This window comes from Mauremys mutica, chromosome 7 (genome assembly GCF_020497125.1).
Source record: "Mauremys mutica isolate MM-2020 ecotype Southern chromosome 7, ASM2049712v1, whole genome shotgun sequence".
Taxonomy (NCBI): Eukaryota; Metazoa; Chordata; order Testudines; family Geoemydidae; genus Mauremys; species Mauremys mutica.
Window position 1 is genome coordinate 84,309,068 of NC_059078.1, and position 24,491 is coordinate 84,333,558.

Here is a 24,491-nt window from a genome sequence, read left to right on the forward strand (position 1 = left end):
GGGACAGTGTCGACGGACAGTTCCTCGACGATGTTCACGGACAGGGAAGATGAGGAAGGGTTTGTGGAGGACGAGGCAGGCGACAGCGCTTACAACGCTGGTGTCCCCGACAGCCAGGATCTCTTCATCACCGTCACGGAGATCCCCTACCAACCCTCCCCAGCCATGAACCCGGATTCTGAATCAGGGGTAGGAGCAGTCGGTAAGTGCTTTAACCATGTTAACTTTTATTCTTAATATAACAGGAATCTGAAGTGTGTGAAAAGGAGGTCTCTGTATATATGGTGATAGAACAGAAATCCTCCTTGGAGATCTCCACGAAGCTCTCCTGCCGTTAATCGATAAGCATCAGCAGGAGGTTCCTGGGGAGAGCTGCCTTATTGGGTGCTCCGTGATAGCACACTTTTCCGCGCGAGGCTTTCATGCGGTATTCAGGGAGCACTGCCTCCCCGAGCACGGCTGCATCGGGCCCTGGTTCGTGCTAGCTTTCACGCAGCATGCGCTCTCTATCTCCTTCAGTGCCCGTCCTCACGGTTATCTCGCTCGGAGACTCCTGCATCTAAGTAGGGGAATTACTGTAATGTTACGCCTGGTCCAAAGTATTTTTAAAAAATCTCCGGACAGACGGCATAGCACAGACTCAGCACGCAGTTGCGTGACGAGCGTAACGGAAAGCCAAAGAATCAAATGGACGCTCATGGAAGGAGGGGGGAATGAGGACGCAAGGTATCCCACAGTTCCTGCTGTCTCCGAAAAGCATTTGCATTCTTGGCTGATCTCCAAATGCTTCTAGGGTCAAACACAGTGTCCGCGGTGGGTCGGGGCATAGCTCGGCAATTTACGCACCCCCCCCCCGACCCCCAGAAGTTAAAGGGAAAACAATCCTCTGTTGACTCTTTTACATGTCACCGTATCTGTACTGAATGCTGCAGATAGACGCGCTGCTGCAGCACTCAACAACAACATCCTTCCTCCCACCCCGCCATGGGTGGCTGATGGTACAATAGGACTGCTACCCGTCCTCATCATCAGCCTATTGGCACATGGGGCAGTGCAAAAGGACTGGTAACCAGGACCATCTTATTACCGTCTTCTTACCAGTTCATGGTATGGTAGACGGTACAGTATGCCTGGTAACCATCGCTGCTGTCATGCAAAAGCAAAAGCATGCTGCTGTGTAGCGCTGCTGGTCCGCCTCTGTCAGCGGCATCTAGTACACATACGGTGACATACACAAAAGGCAAAATAGGGTCCATTGTTGCCACGCTATGGCGTGTGCCAGGGCATTTCATGGAAAACGTGCTCGAAATGATTGTCTGCCGTTGCTTTCCCGGAGGAAGGAATGACTGGCGACATTTACCCAGAATCCACCGCGCAAATGATTTGTGCAACAGCAGGCACAGGGGTCTCAACAAAAAATTCACAGAGACAGCCTAGACTCAGTTAATTGTTCGCAAAAAAGTATCTTTGCAAGGAATTCACTAACTGTTTCCCATCTCACAGCTTCCACTGTCTCCAGACCTTCCACAGCATCCCCCTCGCAGAGGCTGGCGAAGATTAGGTGGCGAAAGAAAAAGACAAGGGACACGATTTTCGATGAATGTGTGGGCTGCTACCTAGCCGAGGCGGAACAGCAGAGGCAGTGGAGGGAGAAAGTCTCTCTGTACCAGCGCTCACACAGCGAATGGGAGGAGAGGTGGCGTGAGGAACACAAGCAGGCGACTCAAGCAATGCTTGTACTAGTGAGGGAGCAAACGGAAACGCTCCGGCGCCTTGTGTATGTTCTGCAGGACCGCTGCAGGACAGAGCCCCCGGCAGTATCTCTGCAACCGCCCTCCCCCGCCACAAAGTCACATACCCCCCTCACCCTAAATAACCAGGAGGATACCCGCCCTGGGCCGTGAATACTGTCACTGCACCCCAGCAGAGTGCTCAAGTAACCAAAAGCTCTCATACCCTACGTTTGCATAAGTCCTTCCCTTCCGGACTCAAACAAGTCCCAATCCCAGTCCCATCCCATAACTGTGTACTTAAGTAATAAAAATACTTTGCTGTTAAGTACTGTTTCCGTCATGTTTTTTCACTGAAGACTGTGTTTGAATGGGGTGCGTGGGGAAGTGCGTTGCTAATTGCATAGGACAGGCACCTTTCCCAGGGTACAGACACGGGGGCCGGATCAGCAGCGAGTCACACACACAGTGCAGTCAGTAGGCACCGTGGTCGGTATGGGAGGTGGTTTCCAGGTTCTGTGTGGGCGGTGGGGATGTGACTTTTTAGCGGGGGAGGGCGGTTACAGATCTTATACAGCGGTCCTTGTCCTGGACCGCTGAGTCACGCAGCAGAGGAATCTGTATCCGTCCTCCTCCGCCACAAGGCCACATAGCCACCCGCACACAGAATCCCAAAAAGGAGGGATAGCAGGCTCCGTTGAAACAAGCAGTCCGGCAATGCGGACCGCTGTAGGAGCAGGAGCCTGTCATTCCTTGAGTTTAGAGGCGGTCTTTACATCAGCGCACACCCTACCCAGCACAGTCTGCGTTCCAGTTTCAACCCTTTAACGAAAAGTCATGAATAAAGAAACCTCTCCTCAGTAACAGTGTGACATGTATTTTATTTTTACACGTGTCTTGGAAGTGGGGGAAACGGGGAGAACGGGGTATTTAACCGAAGAGGAGAGTCAACAGTAACTGGGTAAAGAAACAGGGGCAGGTTCAGCTTCTCTGTAAAGAAACTGAACAGTCACAGGTCACGCTGCTCGCTGCTCGCTGGTATTTGAAGAGTTCCTTGTCACTGTCCCAGGCGCCTGTATAGGGCTTCATGAGCAAGTGCATTAGCGGGCAGGCTGGGTCACCGAGGATCACTATAGGCAAATGCACATCCACAACAGTTATTTCGTGGTACGGGAAGAAACTACCTTCCAGCAGGCGTCTGAGCAGCCCACAGTTCCTGAGAACACACGCATCAGGAACCTTGCCCGGCCATCCGACGTTCATGTTGGTAAAACGTCCCCTATGGTCCCCCAGTGCTTGCAGAACCATTGAAAAGTAGCCCAATTTCTCAGCAGCTGAATGTGGAAGAGGTGGACGATAAAGTGCGAGGAGGAGAAAACGGCGAGGATCGCAGCGGGCTCCATGCTTGCAGTGCTGTGGCGTCCACGCTGTCACTGACCAGAAAAGTGCACGAACAGATTGCCCGCAGGCGCTTTCAGGGAGGGAGGGAGTGAGGGCGTGATTGACGGTTCAATGACGACAGTTACCCAAAACCACCCGCGACACATTTTTTCCCCCAGCAGGCATTGGGGGCTCTACCCAGCATTCCAATGGGCAGCGGGGACTGCGGGATAGCTTCCCACAGTGCACCGCTTCCAAAGTCGACGCTGGCCCCGTGAATGTGGACTCAGAAATTCGAATTAGTGTATTTAGTATGGATACACAAATTCGACTTCATAAGGTCGAATCCACAAATTCGAACTAAGTTGATTCGAAATAGTCTTGTAGTGTAGACAAGGCCTTAGTTTAATGTAGGCCCAGAATACTGCTTTCCCGCTCCCCACCCGAAAACTCCTGAAATGGGCTAGAAAAAGGAAAACTGAGAGGAACTTCTCGGAGCATTTCCTCTGACTCCCTCCATCAAGGGACAGGCAAGTCCTGTGCTTCTGCTTGCTGTCAGTACCATGTCAGATGCACAAGCAACCAGGAATAGATTCCATAGATGGCCTGAGCAAGAGGTGGCATTCCATGTGAAAGCAAGATGACCCTATTTTTCCTGACTTCAATTCATCCAGAATGCATACAGACCTTAATTCAGTGAGGTTGAAGTACTTAAAAACAGTCCTAATTTTAATGAGAGTATTCACATGCTTAAGATTAGGGATGTGCTTAAACACCTTGCTAAATCAGGGTCACGTTGTACCCAAAGCTTTCTCTGAACATGGCATGGAGACCTACATTCCATTTTTTTAAAGGTTGAGGCTAGTATTGAACACATAAGTTTGATTTTTCTGGGACTGTACTGATACTGAACATTAATTGCAGAGCTTGTGAGAGACTTTATGAGCAAATGACTGGAGTGAAAATTTTCCCTCCCTACCAACTACAGTATGACTATATGATAAATGTCTTTTGCTTTGTTTATAGTTTCAAAAGACAAAACTAAAGCAAACAAACCCCACTGCAAATATAAGCTATATTTCATTAGATCAGTTCTCTATGGAAAGAAAACTACTTTAAAAATTCTCAAGCAAAAATGTGAACACCAATCAAAATATTACCTGTGATATGTTATTAGATGTACAAACTATAGTTAAATGATTGACTTTAGTTCAAGGAAGTAATCAAACTGGCAATATCATTTTCACCAACCATAGGACCTCCACGGATACAGCTCATTCACTGAGCAAGAACCAAGAAACACAGTAAAACTGACATCAGTCCTTGTAAAAATGGCTAAAAAAATACTTCATGTCCTTTCTTACTATTTAGCTTGAAAGAAAGATCTATTATCATTTATTCCTTGCTAAACCTTTATCCAAAGGTAGAACTTGTAAAAAAGTTACAGTTTTCATACCGAATTATAAAAGAAGTGTGAGAAAACAACTGCCACTAGTGTAAAATTTTACACAAGGTCACTAAATTTAAAGAGATTTTCCATGTTCTGATAATTACGAAGATAATTGGGAAAATTCCATACATATATTTGTTGTATAAAGACTAAAAGAAAAAGATGGATTTACTTTCATATTTGGTTCATGGGAGCACTGTTGGTTGAAAGTAATGCACAAAAGCAAAGATGCTGATAAACTGCAGTGCCTCGACAAAGAAACATATACTTTGACATGGGCAGCCAGAGCTTGCCTATCACACAGTGTAGTTTTTAACCTTTCTATATAATGAAATATTTGGTGTAATAGGGATGGACAACAGATTCATCAACTCAGGTTCTATGGTTTGCCCATGTGAAAGCTGCTGTTCTGATAGGACTTGAAATGCTTTGCTGAATCAGAGTCAGAGTCCATATCCACCCATAGTCCTATGGGTTGCCTCAAATATTTGCAAGATAATGGACAACCCTCAGATATCCACCCCAAACACATCCATTTCATCCTCACCATAACAATTTTACATTCAACAAATACTTTGTCCAAACCATGCAATCAGTCCTGGGTACTAGAATGGCTACACAATATGCTAAACTCTTGATGGGCCACCTTAAAGAAGAATTGTTGGACAAATACACCACAAAACTAATGATATACCTGAGATACATCAATTTTATCTTCATCCTCTGAACAGATTAATTCAACTCCCTCAGATTTCCACCACAACTTCAACAACCAGCACCTGTCCACTAAACTCTGTCTGGAACACTCCCACGCTAGCATCAACTTCCTGGACACCATGATCAGCTTCAATAATGGAAACCCACAGACAACCATATAAAAGAAAGCCCTGGATCACCACACCTATCTTCAGAGATCCAGTAACCACCCCAGACACACCAAGAAATCTGTTATCTACAACCAGACATTCAGATACCTTAGAATATACCTCAGAGGAGACGGTCCAGGATATATACCTTAACACACTCAAAACTGCCTTTACCAGATAAGGACACTCCAGAGAAATGGATTGCATCATAGAACAGGCCACCCAAATACTCCAGGAGAACCTGCTTCAATACAGAAATAAAACCCACTCCAACCACATACCCCTAGTTGTCACTTGCCACCCCACACTAGAACCCATATGGGGTATCATCAAACAACTACAACCCATACTCAATGGGACCCAATCCTGAATGAAATCTTTCTGAACCCCCTCTTCTGGCTTTCAACAATCCCCCAACCTGTCCAACCTCATCATCAGAAGCAAAGTCCACATAGACCAGGAGACACCAACTCAAAGCAACACCAGACTCTGCCAGAACAGATGCAAAACCTGCAGGCCTATCTCTACTGCTACAATGATCAACACTCCCCACAACACACCTTTCAAGATCCCTGAGTCCTATACATGCCAATCACAACATGGGGTGTACCTCATCCAGTGCACTAAATGCCCCAACAACCATCCTGTGGGTGAAACCAGACATTCACTATGCTCTCGAATGAACTCACACATGAAAATGATAAAAGACAAAGAAACTGTATCACCTGTAGGTGAACACTTTTCATATAGTTATCACTCCATATTCTGACCTCTCAGTCCTCATCCTCAAAGAAAACTTGCACAACATTTTCAATAGATGAGTTTATGGGCTTAAATTCATAACTTTGCTAGACATAAAACACCATGGTCATAATAAAAACACTGTTGTAATAAGCCATCATTAAATCTGTAACTCACTAATGCCTTTTTAGTCTTATGACTATAGGAGTGTTAAAGGGCCACTTCACCTTGGATGGTTCCTTGGAATGTGTGTTAACTACTTATGCTAAACCCTCTGATCAAGCTTGTATTTAGCTGTGACGCTTCTTTCCCAGACCTGAAGAAGAGTTGTGTAGCTTGAAAACTTGTCTCTCTCACCAACAGGAGTTGATCCAATAAAAGATATTACCTCACCCACCTTGTCTCTCTAATATCCTGGGACCAACACGGCTACAACACTGCATACAAATATGGGTTGGCAGACATTTTATGACAATGATATCATGTTTTATAATAGTGATATCTTTCTAATCTCAGAACAATAATAAGCAGCTCCATAATAGTCTGAAAATTTAAATGTAATTTCAAAATACTTGTACAAAGAAAAATGTGCACAGCAGATGCACATTTTTGGCTAAACGGTACCTAGTTCCATGTGGGTGGCAAGAGGGATGGTGCAAGCCATCTCTCTGTTGAAGACTCATCCATAGCCCCATAGCTCATTGGCAGGGCTCCCTGCAGACCTACTTGACCGGGGCACTGCTGTGTAATCACTTTTTCACCTCCCAGTGTTATAATTACAATTTATGTGGTTTTATAGCTATATATAAAGCTTCTGTGAATTAGGATTGCCTGGGGTTTGGGAATACTGAACACAGGTCAGTCTGGATCCTGCAGAGGAGGAGGATGCTGGAACAAGGAAAGGAAGCAGTAGGCAGCATGAACTGCTGGCAGCCAATGAGGCCCTGAGAAGCCCACAGTCCAGGAAGTATAAACTGACAAGGAAGAGAGTCCCAGAGAAAACTCACATAAAGGGCAGCATGAAGTTGCTGGGTGGAAATCACCTGGAGGAAGCCCCCTGTTTGGGGTAGCAGCAGAAGCCAGAAGGGTAAGGAGGCCCTAGAGGAAGCCTTCAGACAGGAAGAGTATAATGCAGGAGGGGAGGTTAAAAGGAAGCAGCTCGGGGACCAGAAGAAGCCCCAGTAATGGTTAGCAACATTTGGGAGGGGAGAAGCAGGATGAAGCAGCAAGTAGGGCTAGGAGCACAGTTGCCAACTTTCACGTGGTAAATAAGCACCCCGACTTTCACATTAAGCCAAAAATCAAGCTAATCCCATTTCAGAACAAGGCCAAAACAGCCAATCCCTAAGAATCCCAACACTCTATGTGACTAGATCCTCCTGGAGTACAGTCTAGGACTGTGGTGGGCCCGCTGTGCATCCCTGACTCTCTCCCCCCTTGTCCCTGCTTACCCCTTGACCCTGCTTGCCGGGAGCCAATAATAAAAAAGAAGCAACAAGGTACAACAAGCAACAAGCTATACACCAAACAAGCCACAAGCTACAAGCCAAAAACAAGCCCAATTTCTGCATTTTTTTCATGGGTTTGTCATGTCTGGTTAGGAGGTGTGCTGTGAGAATCCCCAGTCAAGGCAAACAAAGAGCACAGGAGGGATGCTCCTGAGGAAACCCACACTGGGGAAACAGGAAAGGTAAATGGTGGATTAGGAGGAGAGGATATTGCTTCCCTCCACATCGACACACCCACCGAAACCAGCCATCAAATATCCTTTCTAAACTGTCACTTCCTATCATGCCTGCCTCATGTCTCCCAGAGCTGGCTGCTGAAATAAGGCAGGAACAAATTACTACCCCGTATCAGCAAGGGGGAAGCAGGGGAAAAAATGGTGACTCAGAAGTGAGTCACGCTGCTCCCAGGGCTACTCCTGGAATGGTACAGTTCACACACCATCTCTTGCTCAGAGCTGTGCCTAACGTCACAGCTGAGTTCTATGATAATGTCAATAGCATTATCAGCTACAGTAACTTCATTTATAACAAATTTTACAACACAACAGGGGCTGGCCAGTGCAGCTGGCAAAGGATAATAGACTTTATGTCACTCAACAGTATGTCTACTGATGTGCACCTTCCATGATATATTGCTGCTTTCACTTTTAACATCTCTGCCCTTCTCCCCGCTTTAGTAATGATGGTGTTCTGTTGCCCACTGTGCAAATGTTTCTCCCATGCCATTTCCTGGTTTTGTGCAAATTAGTTCTCAGAGCAGCTGTTTCCATGAGGATACCTTCCTCCCCTCTGATACCTTTTCTTGAAAAACAACTGAATCTATTGTTAATATCTTTTCGATATAGGAAATGAAAATCCCTGTAACTAATGTTACTTGCTCCCTGTTCAGACTGCCTGCCATGTTCCATGTGAGCATGCTCCCACCTCCTCATTCTCTGCAGTACCAGTGGCAATATTGGCACTGCACACAGATGCTGAGTCTTTCTACATTATCCCCTGCTGTTCCCCCTCTGAGACCCCTATTTCTGTTGCAGGGGTTTTATTTAATTTTTATAAGACTTTTAGACCCAAGCATGTCTCCTCCAGCTCTTCACTAACAAAGTCCACAATCCACCTCTTCACCTCCCAATCCAGGTGGCTCCCTCACCTGATTCTAGTCAAAGGAGGAAGAGTCTCCTTCAGTAGCCATTTCTGTTGTGTATTTGGTTGTCATGGGTTTTGTTACTATGGCAACTGAGTTAGACTATTAAGGGATAGCTCAGCCGGTTTCAACCGGCTGAGTGAGCTCTCTGTTTCTGTAAATAAAATGGAGGTTTTGGTTAGCTGTCTGCTCTCTGGCCTCAAGTGATTGCTTCCTACACCGGCTGCCCCAAGGATATAACACTGGCGACGAGGATGGGATCCTGGTGCTGCTCCAGTAACAGAAGGAAGTAGAAGTCAAGGTAAAGACCAAACAAAGAAAAAAAAGCTGCTTGTTTGCACTGACTGTGAAAGTGAAACTAAAAATCATGGCTACTCTGACCAGGCCCCTGGAGACTTTTGATGAGAATACAGAGCAGTGGCATGTGTATACTGAGCGTTTTGAGCTTTTTGGTATTGCAAATGACATTACAGAAGCAAAGAAGGTGCCAATATTCTTAACTGTTGTAGGGGCTAAAACCTACTCTCTGCTACGCAGCTTACTACACCCTGTTAAGCCTGAGACTAAATCTTACAGTGACATTGTGGAAATCCTGGGGTCTCATTTCTCCCCAAAACCACTGGTAATTGTTGAAAGATATAGGTTCCACAAAAGAGACCAAAAGGAAGATGAAACAGTTGTACAATTTGTAGCCATTTTAAAAAAGCTAGCAGAACACTGTGAATTTAAAGAGATGTTAAATGATGCCCTGCGTGACAGGTTAGTGTGTGGCCTCTGCAGTGAAGCTATACGGAAGCGCCTACTGACAGAGGCTCAGCTTACATTACAGAAGGCTGTTGATATTGCTGTCTCCATGGAACTGGCTACAAGGGAGGCACAATACATCGGTGCATCCCCTAGGGTGCAAAAAGTGTCACAAGAACTGACCCACAAAACGGTGCAGAGTCAAGAATGTTACCGCTGTGGTAAGCTGGGTCACCAGGCATCAGAATGCTGGTGTAAGGACCTGGTGTGTCGACACTGTGGCAAAAAGGGACACATTGAGTATGCCTGTAAACAAAAGAAAAAGAGGCCTGTGGTCTGGCCGACAAAAAGAGGAACCTTGCATACCCTAGAGCAGACCCAGGATGATCAAGGTGACACCTCCTCACAAGAGGAAGTGCCACTGCATGTTTTGTCTTTGGCAGCGGGCTCACATGAATACTGGGTAACCCCCTTATTGGAGGGCAAACCTATACGCATGGAACTAGACACCGGTGCAGCTGTCTCGCTGGTTCCTGAGACTGTGTATAAAGAAAAGCTACAGCATCTTCCGCTTAAGGCAACAAAAACTGTTCTGAAGACGTATACAGGTGAAGCTGTGCCCATGTTGGGCACTATTGATGTTAAGGTGGAGCTCAATGGACAGGTGGCTAAATTGCCACTGTTTGTGGTGAGAGGTGACTACCCAGCCTTAATGGGTAGGTCTTGGCTTGGGAAGATTCAGCTGAACTGGGCAGAAGTGCACCGGATGACCAAAGAAGAAACCAGTCTAACCCCTATACTAAGGAAACATGCTGCTGTTTTTGGAGATGATTTGGGAAGTATGAAGGGAATCACTGTGACATTGAACATTAAACCTGGCAGTCCACCAAAATATCTGAAAGCCCGAACTGTGCCATATGCCATCAGGCCAAAAGTTGAAGCAGACCTGGAGTGCCTGGTCACCAATGGAGTCCTAATACCAGTTACCCATAGCTCATGGGCCACTCCTATCATTCCAATAGTGAAGAAAGATGGCTCTCTCCGGATTTGCGGTGATTTTAAAGTCACTGTCAACCCAGTGTTGTGTGCAGAGCAATACCCGCTTCCCCGCATCGATGACCTCTTCGCAGGCCTGGCTGGGGGACAAAAGTTCAGTAAGATTGATCTGAGTCAAGCATATTTACAGATGCACGTCGATGAAAAGTCCCAAGAGCTGTTGACTATTATGACTCATAAGGGGCTTTATCGATACTGTCACCTACCCTTCGGAATCACATCGGCTCCCGCCCTGTTCCAGAGGGCTATGGACCAGATCTTGTGTGGCTTGTCAGGAGTTCAGTGCTATCTGGATGATATCCTGGTCACTGGAAGAAATGAAGAGGATCACTTAAAGAATTTAGAGGCTACCCTACAACGACTGGAAGAGTATGGCCTACGAGTTCGCAAAGACAAGTGTGAATTCTTCAAGCCCTCTGTTGAATATTTGGGACACATCATCGATTCTGCAGGTCTTCATAAGGCCCCTGCAAAAGTTAAAGCTATTGTGGAGGCTCCCCCACCTCGAAATGTAAGCCAGCTACGCTCATTTCTAGGACTACTGAACTATTATGGAAAGTTCATCTCACAGTTAGCCACACTGCTAAAACCACTTCATGAGCTCCTTGGGCAGAACAAGGCCTGGAAGTGGACTGAAGCCTGTGATGTTGCATTTAACAAAGCTAAGGATGCATTGTTAAATTCTGAAGTTCTAACGCACTTTGATCCATCCTTACCCCCTGCAATTGGCCTGCGATGCTTCCCCTTATGGAGTGGGAGCGGTCGTGTCACACATTATGCCTTCAGGAGAAGAAAGACCTATTGCTTTTGCTTCACGCACTCTAAGCAAAGCAGAAACTAACTACGCCCAAATCGAATGTGAGGCATTAGGAATTGTTTTTGGAATTAGGAAGTTTCATCAGTACCTGTTTGGGCGAAAGTTTACTCTTCTTACAGACCATCGACCTCTGACATCAATTTTTGGACCCTACACAGGCATTCCCCCATTAGCTGCTGGTCGTATGCAACGTTGGGCATTGATACTTTCTGCACACACATATGAAATCAAATATCGGAAATCCACTCTGCACGGCAATGCACATGGCCTCTCAAGGTTGCCTTTACCGGTCAAACATCAAGATAGTGCCCAAAAGGAAATCTTCTACTTTGAACAGGTAGAGAATATACCCATCACTGCTACTCAGATAAAGAAGGCAACCCGCGTTGACCCAGTATTATCCCAAGTTATGGACCTGGTGATGCATGGAAAATCTCGACAAACCTCTCCGGTCTCACCCGACCTTGTTCCCTACATGTCCAGGCGGACGGAGTTATCGGTCCAATCTGGTTGTTTGTTGTGGGGGAGGCGTGTCATTATTCCACCACCCCTGAGATCACAGATGTTAGAACAGCTACATTCCGGTCACTGTGGCATAGTGCGCATGAAGGAAATTGCACGAAGCTATTTTTGGTGGCCTAGATTGGACAGTGCTATTGAAGAGAAGGCAAAAGCTTGTATGTCATGTCAGAGTGTAAGAAATGCACCCCAGTGGGCACCCCTACACCCATGGGACTGGCCTGAAAACCCGTGGCAACGTATTCACGTTGACTTTGCTGGCCCCCTTGAAGGAAGCATGTTCTTGGTGGCAGTAGATGCCCATTCTAAATGGCCAGAAGTCTCTATAATGCAGTCCACTACTGCAGAGAGTACTATCCAAAAACTACGAGGACTCTTTAGTCGTTTTGGTCTCCCAGAACAACTTGTGAGCGACAACGGACCGCAGTTCGTCTCTCAGGAGTTTCAAAATTTTATTAATGCAAATGGGATACACCACATCACGTCAGCACCATATCATCCGTCCACCAACGGATTAGCTGAAAGATTTGTGCAGACAATGAAAAACGCTTTGAAATCAGCAAAGGGACTTCACCCCTCCTGGTGAGACACCGAATCATGAGTCACCTGTTCCTGACTGTTCTCCTCCATTACTGCCGGCAGCTGAGATACCCCTTTGCCCAGCACGAGCTGATACCACCTCCTCACCTATTCGTGCTGCGGACCCTGAGCCCCTAGTACTTTCGGGTGCAACAACACCAGAAGTTCGCCGTAATCCACCTAGAGACAGAAGGCCTCCTCATCGGCTGGATCTTTAGTTAGGGCGAACCCATGGTTATGGGGCAAAATAATCCCCAGGGTTTAGCCGGGAATGGAGGCAGTCTACCCTCCTTCTCTAGTTTAGTGTGTGTTTTATTTAGGGGATGTTCTTATTAGGGGGGGAGGAATATGTTGTGTATTTGGTTGTCATGGGTTTTGTTACTATGGCAACTGAGTTAGACTATTAAGGGATAGCTCAGCCGGTTTCAACCGGCTGAGTGAGCTCTCTGTTTCTGTAAATAAAATGGAGGTTTTGATTAGCTGTCTGCTCTCTGGCCTCAAGTGATTGCTTCCTACACCGGCTGCCCCAAGGATATAACAATTTCTCCTTGTCATTTTTATCTTGCTTTCAGCTGAGTAATTCCTCAATTTCATCCTTGTGTCCCAATGGAAGAAAAAAGTCTTTTCTAAACCATCTTCCTTGATACACAAGCAAAAGTAAAAGAATGTGAAGTGATTTTCATTCATTATTCACATCCTTTTAGGAATCATTTTCCTTCCATGTAACGCTGCAAAGCCCTCCCTGCTATGATGGAGATTTTTTTCACTGTGGATACAGAAACAAGGAACACATCATTTTACCTTTTCAGACTGCTCCTTTTATATCTCACATTACAGAGAACTTCTATAGTCATGAAATTAAATCAGGTCTCTCTTGTTAAAGGTGAACTGCAAAGTTAAACAAGTAAATCTGAACTTGACCCCTTTTCTGAGTCTTGGTGATCTATAACGAAAGCCTAAAATTGTTATTTTAAAGTCATTTTTATTGTCTTGGTTTTTTAAATTAGAAATTCAAGTCATGCCTACTCTGGAAGACTCTGTGGACAACTGCAGAACTAGAAGGTTTATGACATGAGAAAAAATAAGGCATTAGAAACAGGGCCTGATCCAAAGCCCATTGAACTAAATGGACAGGGTCCCAACCACTTAAATGGGCTTCAGATCAGGTCCAAATTGAACGAGAAATTTTATTCAGACTATTTACAATTCTCTGCTTGTTTTACATTTGTTTAATTTTTGTTTGCTTCTTACCTTTTTAACTAAAGCATGTGACAGAAAAGCTGTCTCTGACACCCATCCTAGAAACATGTATGCACTTGAGTAACTTCACAAGTGAGTAATTCCATTTAACTCAGTGGGACTACTCAGATGGATAAAGTTACTGGTACTCACATGTGTAATTTTTTCCAGAATTAGGGTCTTTCAGCAACCTAACCCTTTTAAATAAGGGCTGAGAAAGTTCCAAATGTACATCCTTTTTTTTATCTAGGATGCCTTCACAAAAATGTCGGGTTTTTGTACACCAAAAGCCTGCAAAACTAAACTCGCCTAAAAGTATCCTATAATTATTTTCTTATTTAATTTTGTTGACATAGCTACAGCAAAAAGGGAATACATCATAAGTAAACCAAACTTCTTCATTTTTATCCATTATAATGCAGACTCAGACCTGATTCTAGCAAAGCTTAACGAACACATTTTTTCTAAAAACCTACCTGATTCAAGAAAGACTTTGAAAGGCAATTTCTGTGAAGAACAGGTGAGTAAATTCACACACACAGAGACCATGGAGAGGAAATTCATGCCCAAGTGAGCAAATAAGGACTCTTTTATGTAGAACATTTTTCATTATATATTTTCCCTGATTGCTTCAGTTTGAGAATGCCATTTTTATTTCTTATTTTTATATATAAAGATGCCTTCAAATTATAGATTTTTTTCATTTAAATGTTTTCTTCTGCTCTCCTCTCTCCCCCATTGTGCCTCCCACTTTTATATTGTCTGGAATATTTCAGACAGATCTGAAGCAGTCTAAAAATCAACATCCTCTTCCATGTTCAGTTTGTGGGAGGGAAATATGCAGCTGAGGTTACTTAAATAGTGATGTCACACAAAGTAAGTCCTCCAAGAATGTTGTGGTGTTCTATAGCAAAGAGAGAAAAGTGATTGCCTAATATTTCTAATGTAAAAATTGAAGCCATAATAACTTCTTTGAAAAAAGTTGAGACAGCTTTTATGCCTCATAGAGGAACATAAAGGGCAATAACATTTTCAAATTGCTTTGTAATTCAACTTTAAAATTATCTGAGGGACCAGCCGAAATATGCTACAGTCCTACCCACTGATGACATGACGAGAAACATAATGAGAAATATTACAGAAAAATATCCATAACATTAAGCTGTCAAAAGCAAGCATAGTACCTGATTTTTAGTTAAATTTCTAACTTCCTAGTACGAAAGTTTTGAATTGAATATCTACCATTCACCAGAATAGTTTTGGCACTTCCACACCAATAAAATAGGCAGTTAGTTGGAAGAAAGCTCATCCTCAAACACAGCAGCATAAGATTTTCCTGAACTATCATATAAATTGCTTCAAGACTGTATGTTTATAGGGTAAACCAGAGTGAGGAAAAATTAAAACAAAACATAAAAAACTACAGTTTGCAATATGACTTAGCAAGAAACTGCTTCCCATACAGACCAATTGAAAGTTTTATCAATAAGCTAAATCAAAATGGAATTGTAAACAGGCAAGATTGTCCAGAGCTAAGTTACCATAACTCTTCCACTAGCTAAGGACACAATGGCCTGGTATAACTTCCAAAAGTATTTTCTGCAGCAACACAAGCATGTATTTGTGTATTTTTACAAGAAAACAGACGAATCCCCATTGTAGCCTGAGTTATGGGTAGTATAATGGATATATGCACCAGATGAATGAATTCTTATATATTCTTATATAGTCCTATGACTATAAACTGTATCTATACAACATTATCACCTAACTAATATAAAATCAGTAAACTTTTAAAAATTATATTGTGTGATTACAGGAATATTGCTCACATATGCAAATATAACATTTCTACTTCAATCTTCATTCCAAGAAACATTTTCCTCTAAGACCCATGTGATGGGGTAAAGAAAAGTATAACAAAATTTGTTAGATAAATATAAATTAAATAATGTTGGAGAGCAGATATAATATGTTGTTATAAGAAAATGTAAAAGGGAACTTTTCTGCTTTCTGAATGTGTCTTGTTAACACAGATTTCAATGGCTGTAAAAAGAATCAGAAAACCGGTTTGTGTCTTATCTACAGTGAATTCTTGGTCTATATAGACAACAGAGCAAAAAGAACCAGTCAATGTACCCACTGAAACCTTTATGCAAGTGGATCTTTGTCCATCTAGCTGGAAGAACAGGGACACTACTCCATTAAGGGCTCCCTTGCAACAAGGTGGAGAAGGGGGAAAACATACAGGAATGGACAGGAAAGTCAGGATGCAGTTGAGGCCAGCTAATGTTTTCCACACACTCAAGTGAACCAAGATCTTTACACAGTTCTGTATATTTATCTGCTTAAGGTATTGAAAAGGTTACACAATGCTGTTCACACAGAGTAACACCATATTGGAATTCGACTTGTGCATCTAAGTGCCCATGAGTCACTCAAAATACACTCAAGCGTCCAAATACAGGTTTTTAAATATTCAGACCTCTGTGTCTAAGCCACACGCTCTTCAATTGGGCAATCAGAGGCTCATATACATACCAAATTCAGGTTCTCTTTTATCTCCTCTTTATTTGCACTGTCCATATGGAGGGCTAAAAGGCATAGGACTGTAATCTATTTTTTTCCCAGAATTTCTCAAAGTAAATGACACTTTAACATGTGATTGTAACATTTCCAGATGTTCCTGAATAAAATATTGATATTCTTAGACACCACAAGTATAGTTTGTTGAAGGAGTCCAAGGGGTTATTTAATGAAACCAGTGGCTAACTGCTTTCAATAGCCACATGTAAATAAAAAATAACTATTGTTAACTAGAAGGAATCTGTTTCATTTCTGTTAGTAGCATTTATGTGGGAAAGAAGGTGATTGATAAAAGAAGACTGGAATGAGCCTTACACAGTGATTGCGAGAAGAGGCTGTCATATAACCATTTGTTTAACAGTCTGTACAGATTGATTGGGACAGGGTGAAACCTTAGCATTAGTCTGGATGTTGACTTACACTCTCAGTATGAGTCTGAAGAACCTGAGCTTCTCTGCTGCAAAAAGAAAAAAAAAGAAAAAGAAAAGATAGCTGCTACATTTAACAAGTTGTCCTAACCTACAGAGCAAGGGAGGTTGTATATGATGGCCTGCAGTGAAGACAACTAAAATTACAATGTCCCCTACAGGACAGGGATTTGCAGAATTCTGCAGAGCATCAAAAAAGTCTGCTTTTCAGAGCATTGTGCTCTGCAGCACCTTGCAGGAATTCTCTGCATTTTTCATCTATTTGTTTTCACAAGAGAAAAAAATACATATCTATGACAAAAATTCAAACTGACCAGTAACTCAGCGGACAGCATTCTTGGGGACTTGCGTGGAAGGCCCAAATTTCAATAGAAGCTCCATTTCTGTAGAATTTTAAATTATAGCTTTTAAAAGACTATTTTATCAGGTCAGATTTCGAAGTTTTGTGTTTCATTTCTACTATGGTGTCTACATTCCTAATTAATCAATAGACTCACCTGCTATCAATTAACCTAAGCCAGCGAATAACAACTGATTAGGAGGAGGGCATAAAAAAGGAGACGAGAATTGCCTAACTGAAGGAGTTCAATTAAAAAGATTGGTCAGCAATACAAAAGCAAGTTAAAAGCTGCACTATAGAAAGCTAGGAACAAAACAAGTAGTCAGCATGTGGCATAAAAGAAAAGATGTGCATGGTACAAATCTCATGTTAATGGATCAGTAGGCAAAGAGTAAATCTTTCACAGATAAGCAGCAGAAGGGATCAAATAAAGAGATAATAAATAGAGGAAGAGTTCTTGGCATTAGTACAAAGCCCAGGAAAGACTATCAATAAATAGAAAGAAGGAAAGCATCCCTATAGATGCTCGGAAGGATTGTGGTTACTCTCCTGGTAAGATTTCTGAGGACTTAAGAAGGTCTTCCTCATGTTGTGTCCTCATACTGCTTCCTGCCACATCTGTGCATGTGATTGCATGATCATTGTACTCTCCCAGGGCACTGGAAGAGTATTTGCACTCAAGTAGCTGGCACTTGGGCCAGCAATGTAGCCCTACTTGACCATCATTTCTCTAGACTGGCCACCTCCAGTGTGGAGTTGATTTAGGCAATGCCATATAATCTAGGTCTGATCTGCACCGGGTGGTAGGTGCTTGACTGGAAGGCTATAGAGAGCAAAGGGGAGGATGGCCTGTAAAGCGTCCTGGGCCTAGCAAATTAAAGGAACACAGAGGCAAGATCTCCAGGTAGATATGACCAGTAAAAGAAGAGCTAACACAAATGCTCATTAATACACAAGTTAAATTGAATGATAATTTTCTGAAAGGACTTTGTAGTGATACCATTTTACAAAGAAAGGGAAACCTAATGGTGTGTCTGTTAGCTTCATGGACATTAGATTATTTTAATTCCACGACAAAAAAATAAATAATTTCAGACTAAGTTTTATTGGGGGATAATATATTTTAAAAGTTTCTTTGTAACATCCCAGAAATTAGACTGAGAATAATGTATATACCAGTGAATAACAGATGCTGGCTTGAAGAGAGGACCGTACTATAGCTCAGTGTCATATTAGGGTACCACAACCTTTCTTGTATTCTTGGCCCACTTGATGCTTTCAGATATATGTTGGTACACTGCTTCAAGTGGTGAGATGGACAAGAAACAGCTGAATGCAGATGGCTAAGAACATTTCTTGCCATCATATGCAGCACTGGTGTAAGGCCATTGAAATCAATGGAGGTGAAGGTTTCCCTTTGAAGTTTTCCACTCATTTGCTCTTATTTAGTGATTTTTGCACAGACTGTTGCCAATCAATTAATTCTGTAAATGTGTGTATTGTTGAATAGTTTTTTAAAGTTTTTAAAAGATGTTAAAGATGTAAACACACTTTTTTTCAGAAGATTAATGGAAAAAGTGAAGTTATACATATACACACATATTTTACCCACACGTATTTTATCCACACACACACAACATTAAAAGAATGTTTTCAGGTTACAAAGTCAAAAACACTCAAAATTTAGGAAATGCCACATGACACAGTTGCCCATGCAACTTTAATTCAGCCCCCTTCTTCAGCCACCCTGTTCACTGACTGAAACATGCTTGACTTTGCAACCTTAACATTAATTTATTGTAGGGATTTGTATATATTAGAACACACATCAGATAAATTATATAATACACAGACTTAATTATCTGTCTATATATGATACCTTACACTAAAAAAACAACAATGCTGAATGCTATTTCACATGGAAATTTGAAAATAGGAAGTGCATAAAAGTGATGGACTAACCTTCTGACAAAAATATCATATCTGAGAGCCATATGTTCAAAGTTTTGCAAATTAGAAGCATATGAAACATTTCATTATTTTGGAACAGTTGCTAATACTTATCCAAAACTGTGTGTCTAAGCATCCAGTGGTTGGTACAATTCACAGTGTAAAATTGAGAATGAGATTTTGAAATATGCAACAAGGTGATGATTACTAGATAAGCACATATTACTTCTGCAGCAAATTAAAGATATATATAAAACAAAAAAAAATGCCCACCACTGAATTACCACTACAAGTGGTTGAAAAAACAAAAATATTTTAGGTAAGTTTTCTTTCTCAACTTTTTCACAATTTTTATCAAAAAAGTTTATCGAGAACATTTTCATACTAGCTGATTCCAAACAAAAAAAATTGACATGGTTGAAATTGTTTTTGCATCCAAAAATGCTCTTTTGGAGAATTATTTGTCAAATTTGATTTCAGGTGAAAAATATTCAAAAGTGAAAACTTTTTGTTTAGATTTTTTCATTTTGAAACATTTCATTATGACTTTTCAATTCAAACCCGTATTTTTATTTCAAATTTGGCCAATTTTTTTTTTAAATGGGGTGGGGGAGAAAGACTCAAAAGCCTGAATCAAAATGAGACAAAAAAAATTAGTTTAGACTCAATCATGAATGTTTCAGTTGAGTTGAAACAAAAACAAAACAAAACAAACCACATTTGTTTCAAGTCAAATCAAAATGTTTTGGTCAATTAAAACCAACATTTCTCTCGATTCATTGAAAAAAAAATTAAAATTTGTTTCAAACCAGAATTTCATTCAGAAATATTCATTGTTTGCTCAGCTCTAAAACAGACTCAGTTCAAAATCTAAAACTGAATCATTTAATGGTGAAACAAACTAGACAAAAAAAACCTTCATTGTAAATGTAACATTGGTAATTTTACATGATCCTTGCTCCTAGTGCAGCGGAATTCCTCAAGGGAGCAGAAAATGTATTGCATGATCAGAGAGGAATGGGAAGCACTCTGATAGTGCTCCAACTTTTCCTCAATGCCGCCAGACTGGATGTGTGCTTGTGAAAAGTAGACACAGTTCACATTCTCCTAGGGAAATGCCTGTATTCACACCAGAGACAAGAGTTGTTCCCACTCAGGCTTCTAGAGCACTGACTGAGCTCGTGTTCCAGCCTAGCACCAATCAGCCCATGGAGAAGCTAGTCACTTCTTTCACAGTGGGGGGGGTGGGGAAGGTGAAGAGGTGAATGTACCCTCAGAAGAGGGAAAAAATCCCAATAGCCATAGTGTAGGGTAGAAGCCAAGATAGGGATAAACCCTCAGGTTCAGAACGAACCAGGTGGCCCTAACCCTACCTCACACCTCAAGAGCGTCCTGTAATCAGGAGTGAGCAGACACCACCCAGGGCTGCAGGTGGTTAAACAACACAAGGAACCAACTAGACCCAGGGAGCAGTTGGAAGCACAGGTACTGATTATGAGGATACTGATAATAATAGTTGCAGCTCAGACTCAGATCCTGCATTGACTGAGAGATTGAAGGAAGCAGAGCTGCTGGAGCTCAGGACCTAAACCTCAGTAAAGACCAAATAGTTAAGCACAGAAACAAGTTGGGAAAATTTAAGAGATGTGTTATAAGAACAAGCCTTTATCAAAGTATGCCCTCCAGGACTTTGGGCATGCAGGATAGGGAACGGTTGGACAACTCTGTGGAGTGTGCTGTCTCTATACAGGATAGGATGGGTATGAGACAGGTCCAACAAGTTCAAATCCTCTTACAGTCACTGACAAAATCTAGACCTGGGGAAGAAGGTTAACTCAACCACTCTGGACTTCTCTGTTAATCACCAAAGGAACTCCCTTCACAGAGGGATACCAGGATGGGGCTCAACCAGCAGGTAATACAGACAGTATGGGGCAGATTCAGAGTAGTTGTGTCATGCCATAACTACACCCAGCCTTTGCAGAAGGGTCATCACCACCACCAAGATCAAAATGATCAGAAAGGAGAGTTGATATCCTTACATACTCTCTGGGTAGCACAAATGATCCAAAAGTTGGGTTTCCCCCCTCAGGAGTGGGTGTGGGCACTGCATATGACTGTGGACAAAGGACTGTGGGGTGCTCTATTCCCTGAATATAAGGTTGGGGCACACCATTTTAAGCACATAGTGAAACAGGTGTAACAAATAATGCACCCTGGACAGGTTGCATTTCTCTGCTTGCAAACTGAAAACAGCAGAAGAGGGAATCTTCCCATGCCTTTAATGAAAGACTAGGATTTGTTTGGGCTAATAGTGGTATGCCATCTGACCAGCATCATTAGTTTGTTAGCTTGCTTGTCAGCAACTCTCTTGTTTCAGCAATCTGGAACAGTGTAGAAATGTTTGTGAAACCAGACTCCAAAGTATTGGCTTTGGCCAATACGTAACCAAAGCCTCAGTGCCACAAGGGCTGAGCTGAACCAGCAGAAATGAGGTAAGTGAAGGCCTATTGCAGCTGCAGCATAAGCCACGATTACGGTAGAAGGCCCAAAAGGAGAGAGGGAGCAGCAGCAAGAAAGGATCTATTCAAACCAAACTAAAGAGAGGTTTCCTGGACATGGCCTAGAGAGGAAAAGTTGTAGTAAATCACCCCAAACAACCATCTCACAGAGACTATGGTGCTCCTAGGAGAGAATACATACTTCTGTGTGAATGACAACAGCAGCAACTCAAGAACCAAAGTCATTCCTTCAATGAGCTCCTGGCCCTACAACAAGAGTTGTGCCAAATCAGAGAATAGCTAGATGCTTTGACCTCCAACCTCCTTCATCAGGAAGAAGTCAATTCATTCATGGGTCCAGCTTTTATGAGTAAGGCAAGCTAAATACTTGGATCAGAATATATATTTCAAGCTTATGCCTCATCTCTGGTTATGAAAGGCCATGAATGCCAACAGGATTATAAACAGGTCATTTTACGAGGGTTGATGGAATACCCCTTAGAGTGAACAAGGACAATCCACCCACCAGGAAACTTAGTGCATCCTTCAGGCCACAATGGTATGCAGAACCACTGTTCACTCTCCAAGGGGATTTTGCCGGACCACTTCCCTAGGAAAAGGAACACTCTTCTGTTGTTGTGGCTTTTCCAAGTGGGTGGAGGTGTTTCCTTTGAAGGCAAATACTGATTCTGCCACAGCTAATGGGGCTCTCAGGAAAGATAGAATCTGATTGAGGCACCCATTTTACCGGTTGGGTTTTCCAAGAATGTTTGAAACTGTTAGGGATTCAACAAAAATTGCATATCTCTTACCGTCTATAATCATCAGAGATAGTGGAAAGAACCACTCGAACCATTACATTAGTGTTAAGGAAACTGGTGGATGCTAAAGGCAAACACTAGGATGGCCTGATGCCCACGATGATAATGGCCCTCTGAGCTCTTCCTACAGCCTTGACTGATCAGTCACCCTTTGAAGTGAAGACAGGATGAGAAATGAGATTGCCTGAGCACGTGAACTGGCAAACCAGTGATTCTGCTCCTTCCATGCCCTGTTAGTGTCCTGAACTTGTTGTGCAAGGACAGTGACGTTTTCACCATCATAGGCCTTCCCAGCAACTTGACTTGACTGCATATAACTACAACTGATTTAGATCATGTGCTGCCTCCTGAATAATATTGTAAGACTGATGATGAGGACATGAACTTGCAGTTACGGCTTGAGATATCAGTGGACTCCTTTGATCCAGTGGTCACATGGACTAAATATCACAGGTCCAGAGTTCAGTGATGTCAAATTCGGCCTTGGACAAGGTCTGGTCTAACCAATCCCAGGTAGACAGAGATTACAGAAAAGGAAACAGACTGTGGAGTTTTGTTTGTTTGTTTGTTTTATATACAAGGCAACTAGATTCATTGTAGGCAGCACAGAACTGGATCTTTACAAGGAACTTCCTGAAAAGGATAGGTGTCTTGTCCAGGGTTTTTATCAATACCTTAGATTCATGTTCTTAAAAAGGCTTTGTTTGTGGAAGAGTTAAGAGACGCAGACTGCAGTTTGGCTGGGAACACGAACACAGACCTGTTTTGTTGAAATTCAAAAGGTGATGCCACAGCTGTGCTCAATTTGTTGCTTTTTTCTGTTAATAACCATCATTAAGCATTAACAGGAACTATGTGCAAAGTGTAAATCAAAGCAGGGTAGAAAGGAATATATTGAACCATTGTGTGCTCATTTCTCCCCCAGGACAGAAAGTATGCACTCTTGAAATCCAAAATGTTTCTTCATGAATCAGAGTCACAACAGTATCTTACCACTCTTGATGTCCCTTACGGTATTTACAGGGAAACATTGCTCTTTTAATATTGGGTTTACATTATATTTTGTTAGAAACCAAGATGTTCTCAAGCATGGGCAACATATAAGTATTAAGCTTTTAACAGAATCTACCTACTGAAGAATAATCCTATATAATGGCATTCAAATACCTCCTTTGGAAGATAAATACATGTGTATTCCACCTGGAAATCAAGTTCAAATACACACAAGAAAACTTCCCAGCATCTGCAAATGCATCTGCAAATGCATCTGAAAAATGGGCTAGGAAAGTTAAATATATTGTAGGAAACTCTTTGTTGATAAAGCTAAAATGGTAAATGAGAATAAGTTTCTAAGTAGCACAAAGCAAGCACTTTGCTTTCATTTTCATATGTAATTGAAATACCAAAGAGTAAAATACTCAGAGGCAATAAATGATATATGATGAGAACAAGGAAAGAAATAAAAACTAGACTACTGGAGTCTGTGGTTTAGTAAAGAATGCTCAACACAGAGTACAGAAACTACAGCAATTATCAGTTCTTGCTAATACTTTAAATTTATCTGAGACTTTTCCATGGGCTGGCTTAATACCAATAATGTCCCCGAAATTAAAAAATATTGAATTAAAGAACTTCATTACTTAGGAACCAGTATCATCATCCACATAAAACATGGCAAGAACAGATATAGCCAAAAAGTGATGGTATCAGCCTTCTCCAGAGACTCGGACAGAAAATAAACACCTTTCTGCTTAAGGAATGAATGTAGAAATGGAAGACTGAGAGGTGAGAATGAACAAAACAGAGGGTAGATAAATGTTTTGGGAAGCCCAGAAGAACAACAAAGAGAATCTTCAGTTTTAAGCAGGTTTACTGTTGACATGCTGGGAGATGATGTTGCAGAGCTTTATTGCTCAGATGCTGCCAAACTATCAGAAGAGAAATTGAGGCACAGGCACAAAATCTATTGGTCCAGATTTATCTCTGCTGTTACATAAAGGAATAATTTAGCGCATTATGTCTTTGTGAGACTAGGGCGAATCTTCTACTGACTGTGGGTCCAATCCTGTTCCCATTGATTTCACTAGTGCTGAAT

The 24,491-nt window shown here is 42.3% G+C and overlaps 1 protein-coding gene across 2 annotated transcripts in view; it reads right to left on the reverse strand.

Annotated features, from left to right (window-relative positions):
• Positions 1-24,491, reverse strand: part of CTNNA3 (catenin alpha 3) — a 967,088-nt gene that overhangs the window by 452,315 nt on the left and 490,282 nt on the right. Inside the window, exon 1 of one of the 2 annotated variants that reach the window (XM_045025625.1) lies at positions 8,823-8,856. The exons of the other annotated variant lie outside the window; for it this stretch is intronic. The gene's annotated coding sequence lies outside the window, so the exon portion shown is untranslated. Of the gene's footprint in view, positions 1-8,822; positions 8,857-24,491 lie in introns of those variants that run through there. 2 annotated transcript variants of the gene reach the window in all.